Source organism: Cyprinodon tularosa, unplaced genomic scaffold, assembly GCF_016077235.1.
Source record: "Cyprinodon tularosa strain WSP-4 unplaced genomic scaffold, ASM1607723v1 ctg40, whole genome shotgun sequence".
Lineage (NCBI taxonomy): Eukaryota > Metazoa > Chordata > Actinopteri > Cyprinodontiformes > Cyprinodontidae > Cyprinodon > Cyprinodon tularosa.
Genome location: NW_024039119.1, coordinates 719,228 through 726,067, shown reverse-complemented (window position 1 = coordinate 726,067; position 6,840 = coordinate 719,228).

Genomic DNA, 6,840 nt, shown 5'->3' with positions numbered 1-6,840 from the left:
ACCTGATTATGTTGTGTTAAAGTAAACAATAATACTGCACTTGACCAGACTTTAAATCTTTGCCCTGTTCCAAATGATTTTCTGAACATCTCAGTTGATGAACCAAACTAATACACTCACCGGCCACTTTATTAGGTACACCTGTCCAACTGCTCGTTAACACTTAATTTCTAAGCAGCCAATCACATTGGGGCAACTCAGTGCATTTAGGCATGTAGACATGGTCAAGACAATCTCCTGCAGTCCAAACCGAGCATCAGTATGGGGAAGAAAAGTGATTTGAGTGACTTTAAACGTGGCATGATTGTTGGTGCCAGAAGGGCTGGTCTGAGTATTTCAGAAACTGCTGATCTACTGGGATTTTCACGCACAACCATCTCTAGGGTTTAAAGAGAATGGTCCGAAAAAGAAAAAAACATCCAGTGAGCGGCAGTTCTGTGGGCGGAAATGCCTTGTTGATGCCAGAGGTCAGAGGAGAATGGCCAGACTGGTTCGAGCTGATAGAAGGGCAACAGTGACTCAAATAACCACCCGTTACAACCAAGGTGGGCAGAAGAGCATCTCTAAACGCACAGTACGTCGAACTTTGAGGCAGATGGGCTACAGCAGCAGAAGACCACACCGGGTGCCACTCCTTTCACCTAAGAACAGGAAACTGAGGCTACAATTTGCACAAGCTCATCGAAATTGGACAATAGAAGATTGGAAAAACGTTTCCTGGTCTGATGAGTCTCGATTTCTGCTGCGACATTCGGATGCAACATGTCTACAACATGAAAGCATGGATCCATCCTGCCTTGTATCAACTGTTCAGGCTGGTGGTGTCATGGTGTGGGGAATATTTTCTTGGCACTCTTTGGACCCCTTGGTACCAATTGAGCATCGTTGCAACGCCACAGCCTACCTGAGTATTGTTGCTGACCATGTCCATCCCTTTATGACCACAATGTACCCAACTTCTGATGGCTACTTTCAGCAGGATAATGCGTCATGTCATAAAGCTGGAATTATCTCAGACTGGTTTCTTGAACATGACATTGAGTTCACTGTACTCAAATGGCCTCCAGTCACCAGATCTCAATCCAATAGAGCATCTTTGGGATGTGGTGGAACGGGAGATTCGCATCATGGATGTGCAGCCGAGAAATCTGCGGCAACTGTGTGATGCCATCATGTCAATATGGACCAAACTCCCTGAGGAATGCTTCCAGCACCTTGTTGAATCTATGCCACAAAGAATTGAGGCAGTTCTGAAGGCAAAAGGGGGTCCAACCCGTTACTAGCATGGGGTACCTAATAAAGTGGCCGGTGAGTGTATATTGAAATTGAACCAACCTAATGTACTTACTTTTATAAATTAACATGAATTACTGTTTGCATCTACAATTAATTAATTTAAATATAACCAAATTACAATTTTCACATTTCATTTTAACTTTACTTCAAAAATAGTTTCCATTTCCCATCTTACAAACTCTATAAAAAAAAATACCTGGCCAACAGAATACTCTTAATGTATTTATTAATTGTAAATATAGCCTTAAATGGTGTAAATCCCAGTGAAGTAAATTGAGGTTAACTAACCTCGGCAAGCTGTAGCAGTTTGCGTCCGTCGCTAAGAGGCTCTAAGAGGCTCACCACAACAGCCCTCCTGCTCTTTATAACACTGGAGGCACCCGCTGCCAGTGACGGCGGGGTATCCACAGAATTGTCAAGTAACGAAGTACAAATACTTTGTTACTGTACTTAAGTACAATTTTTAGATATCTATACTTTACTCCATTATTTATTTTTCTTCCTACTTCTGGCATTTTCACATCAGTATCTGTACTTTCTATTCCTTATATTTTTAAAACAACCACTACTCGTTACTCTTGGCTTCATTTTAATGTTTATTCATATTTATTTCACGTCATGTGCTCCATCCAATGCAGATCACATCTAGTGAAAACTAGTGTAATTGGATGAGTCATATAACGCAAACACTCATTGGTTAGCTAAAGGAAATCTTCAGAAGCAAGCAGGTGTTCTTCTAACTGCAAACATGAATTGTCTATGCCATGCTACAATGTCGGATTCAGAAAAAGATGTTGAAATGTCTGAAAGGTCTCCATCGCGTATCGGGGGATGGAGACCAACAAGACCTCCCTCATCCTTGGCCCTATCTCAAAGAATTTTTTCAAACAGTCGAAAAATTTAACTTGAACTATATGATTTGAACTCAATTCATATAGTGGCATCTGGCTGTTTTTTTAAGGTTAATTTATACTTTTATACTTTAAAGGAATAGTACACCCAAAACATGATTAGCCTTCATTTTCTACTCACCCCCATGCTGAACAACACTCTGGAGTACTTTTTTGATATCTCAAATGCATCTGGAGATCTGGGAGGCTTCTTGCTGTCTGCTGACAGCTCGGCAAAGAACTCATGCTCTTCCTCAACACTGAAGTCCGCAGACATTTTTCTTTCGTTGTTTCTTTCTTTGCACAGGTAAACAGCACATTTCTTCTTCTACGCTTGCATTATCGGCAGAGCAGACGCTGAATGCGCACTTTCATCTGGTTTGGTCTGCCGCGGTTTCCGTAGACTCGTGAACGCGCTTTTAGGAAATCCTATACACTACTGTTTAGGCTCTAAAAACATTCTAAATGACTTCGTTTCGAGTAAATTCTGGATGCTACCCACTCAAGACACTTGGAATACATTGGACGGGCAGTATGGAGGAATATTGACAAATTTTTTGTGGACTTTTATGGACCTTTCTGCCTCGGGCGCTATGGACCTCCATTATTTGAATGTCAGCAGACAGCAAGAAGCCTCCCAGATCTCCAGATGCATTTGAGATATCAAAAAAGTACTCCAGAGTGTTGTTCAGCATAGGGGTGAGTAGAAAATGAAGGCTAATCATGTTTTGGGTGTACTATTCCTTTAAGTAGTTTTTGGAACACATACTTTTTCTCTTTCACTTGAGTAAAGAGGTCATGTTGATACTTCAACTTTTACCAACTTTTACTAAGCTGCAGTATCTATACTTCTACTTAAGTAACATGTGTGTACTTTTGACACCACTTGGTATCCAGCATTTAACCTGAACAAAAATCCACACTGTACCTTCAAGCAATGTTTGTTTAGCTCTGGATGTAGCCCGGTTGAACAAGCGAGGGCCTTTTCCTCGCTAATGTTAGTTATTCATTGTCATATTGTTAGCAAAAATGCCTAAACCCTCTCAGACGTCAGCCAGCTAATACTAACTAGTTAACTAGCCAGCTATAACATTGATTATATGCAACTGCTTTGCTACTTGTGTAGAGATGACAAAAATGGCGCTCTTTTACGACCTGAGACTTGGACTTGATCACGTGCTCTGAGTGCGTGCAAACCGCAATTCACATGTGACACAAACAAAAAAATTACCCTACCATTAATAATCATGAATAAATATCTACATGTTGAGAGAAATAAAAAAAAAATGTTTTGGGTCCTTTGTATTTAGTTCAGGTTAAATCAAACTTGATGTCTCAAAATCCAAAAAGAATGAGTTACACAGTCCAGTCTATAATTTTATCCAGTTTACAGGGACAGTCATTAGTTTGAATGAACAGCTACATGTTACAGTTTTTTCAATTAATGATCATCTTTAACTTAACAACCTAGTTAGACAACAGCAGATTTTTCCGCACCACTTCTTTAAAAAGGACAATTGCATTGAAGGTCACTCCTGTCCACCACAATATATATTTAGAGCCATTTGTAAAAAATTGACATTTTCCATTTTCACAAGGGGAAGATAGAAGCAACATCTGCCTGGACTTTCTACATTGGGGTTGGTAATTTTGATCAACTTATTTGTGTTTTTTCTATTACTTTGCTGGATATTTTCAAACTTTCCCACTTTAAAGACTGTAGATAACGGTAAAAGAAGCAGTAACCTCTGATCAGGATACTAATGTGTTTCTAAGGTCAGCTCTGGCAGTCATTTTCTCTCATGCATGCACATGTCTACTGTCTATGTTGGCTTTTGTTTCAATTAATTATTTATACCCCCATGCTCTATAAAACCCAGATGCTCTTAAACATACTGTACAAGTGTGGATGCAAATAGTTACATCTGCTTCAATACTTTAGGGAAACTCATTGCTTTTGGGCAGAGATGCTTCCCAAAAATGGAGTCTGTCTGTGAAAAGTGCCTCTCCTTCCATTATTTACCATAATCCTTGTGTTATTACCTTTCAGGGGCCTCGCTGGTCCCACTAGTCGTGTTCTTCTACAGTTTGGAGTCATTAGCAAAGATGTTTGTGCCCAATGATCAGTAGGGACACGTCTAGAGTATAGATTTATTTATTTTTCTTCAGGAAAACAGCTTCCAAATCTCTTCTGCTCCGTCCATCACCCAGAAGTGTAACTTCTCATTAGTATAATGTCGATTATTGATAAACCCTGCTGCATTTTTGAAATAATAAAGTCATAGAGATTGATATCTAGTTCAGATGATTTCTCGGATCGACTTTGGACAAATACACACCGGTGACTCTGTTAGCACATTTCCTAAAGAAATTGAAAAGAAAGTCTACACTGCTATAAAATAAATCAGTATGAACTAGAAAGTACATAAAGTTTTTTTTTTTTTTAAATAAGTGAATTCTCTTTTGATTTTAGCAGGTTATTAAGACAATTCACCTACAGAATAAGATTATTTATATTCGCTATGAAAGAACAACTTTATAATTGTGCATTAAATCTATGTATCTTATTCTAATGGCTAAAATACTCATTATATCGGCAGATCATCTTATTAACCTGCTCAAATTAAGGGCAAATACATTTTTTTGAACTTTGACTTATAATAAGATCATTCTGATTTTTAGCTATCAGATTAGGCATTGAATACTAAATTGGTAGCTCTATGCTGATTAAAAGAATTAGACTGTACCTATGATACTCTGAGCATTATGATGAAAACTATGTCACTTCATTTACACTTTAAATGTATCTACATATAACTACAAGTAGCAATTAGTCCAACATCTTAGGTTTCCTGCTCATATTCAATGATATAAAGCAATCAAATGAACAAAAAAGATTATTAAATATAGTACCATTTTATAATAAAGCTACCCTTAGATGGCCAATACATATATTGTAGTTGTATTGTTAATAACCCTGTAAAACACTTTATATCTCATTCATAAGTGTTTGTTATTCATTATTTAAGGGCAATACAGAAAAAAAGATAGGTTCCTTGCAAAATACTGAAGCTAAACTATATATTTTATCAAGCGTTTATTCAAGCCTATTAAGTGCAATGATTATTTGCAGGCATTTTTTAGCATCTATAATATGTTGAATGTATAATAGACATCTATAAATGAGTTATAAAGCGTTCCAAAAAAAGCTAATTAAAAACAATCCACTGGACTTTGTTTCCAAGTTTGAAGACATTTTGCTTCCCATCCAAGAAGCGTTTTCAGTACAAAAAGTCAGGAATAGCGTTGAGTTTGAAGTTTTATACAGTAGCCCAGTAATGCCTTGTTTTTGTTTTGAAAACATGCAATTTGGAATAGACGAAAGGGTCCACCCATTTGGAATGGGGGTCTTCTTTTGTTAGCCTCCAAATAGCGAGTTATAAAGTGTTTACAGATTAATTATTATCTGTAGTGTTTATCAGTCATCTATAAGGGGAGCCTTATTGTATTGTAGCAACTTAAATAATAAATAGGTTCTTGTTTATTTTACAATCATAGTGAAAATGAAGTGAAATTAGTCATCACTGCAGTTCATTAAATTCCACATTTTGCATTAAAAACTTTAAAAGCTTCAGTCAATTAAAGAAATTCATTTGAATGGGGGGAAAAAAACTGAAACCCAAAGTGTGTTAATTTTGTACAGAAAGTTGACATGAGCCAATAAAATGTAAGAGATCTCTCCAGCCTGCTGTCCCTTTGGCTTCTGGGTTCTTGTCTTTCCTGCTTTGTTCACAATCTGTCTCTTGCTGGCACCTTTACAAGATGTGACATTTTAGTGGAGACCAGTGTTCAGAACAGGCCTCCTATATCTATACTGGCTGCAGACGTGTCTCAAGGGCTGAAACTAGATTAACTGTTATTCTACCTTTGATAAATATCACAGGGAAGATTATTCCATAGCATTTGACATATGTGTGAGGCCTATTTATTTATGTGGTGGGGTATCTGATAGCACTGGAATTTTAAAAAAGAAGCCATGCTTATCTAAATCATCCACACTACTGAATCATAGCTTTGCTTTCTTTTGAAATGTGCAAAAGTGCTGTAAAGCGTCCTTAAATGAAAGTGATAAGTGTGCCCCCTAGTGTTGTAAACGTGTTACTACTGCAAATATTTGAATTTAACAAATCTACATTCTCACCTAAGCATCTACAGTTAATATTGGTCATAAAAAGCATATGTCAATATTTGATCACATTTTTGCCACCGTCGTTCAGCATTTCTGAATTTGAGAGATTTGCTTCGACCTGCAGCAAATCATAGCAAATGGAGGAGTGTTGAATGTTTTTTCGGGCAGAAAATGTTGCTTAGTTAAACATATTTTCTGCTCAAGTCATCAAGGTTTTTTACACCTTAGAACAAGCCTCTGGTGAACTTTTTATAGTAACGACCTCCATTCATACTCAAGTCTTGTTTGTGTTTTCTATGCTGAAATCTGCAGTGCATCTCAGTTGGCTATTTCAGCATCAAACTATCTCAATTTCTGTTAAACCACATCTGACTACATCTTATACAACTTCTTGATAGAAATGCACTTTAACCTTAAGAAAGATAACTTGTGTTTAAGGATAAGCCACAATTGCAAGGAGGAAGT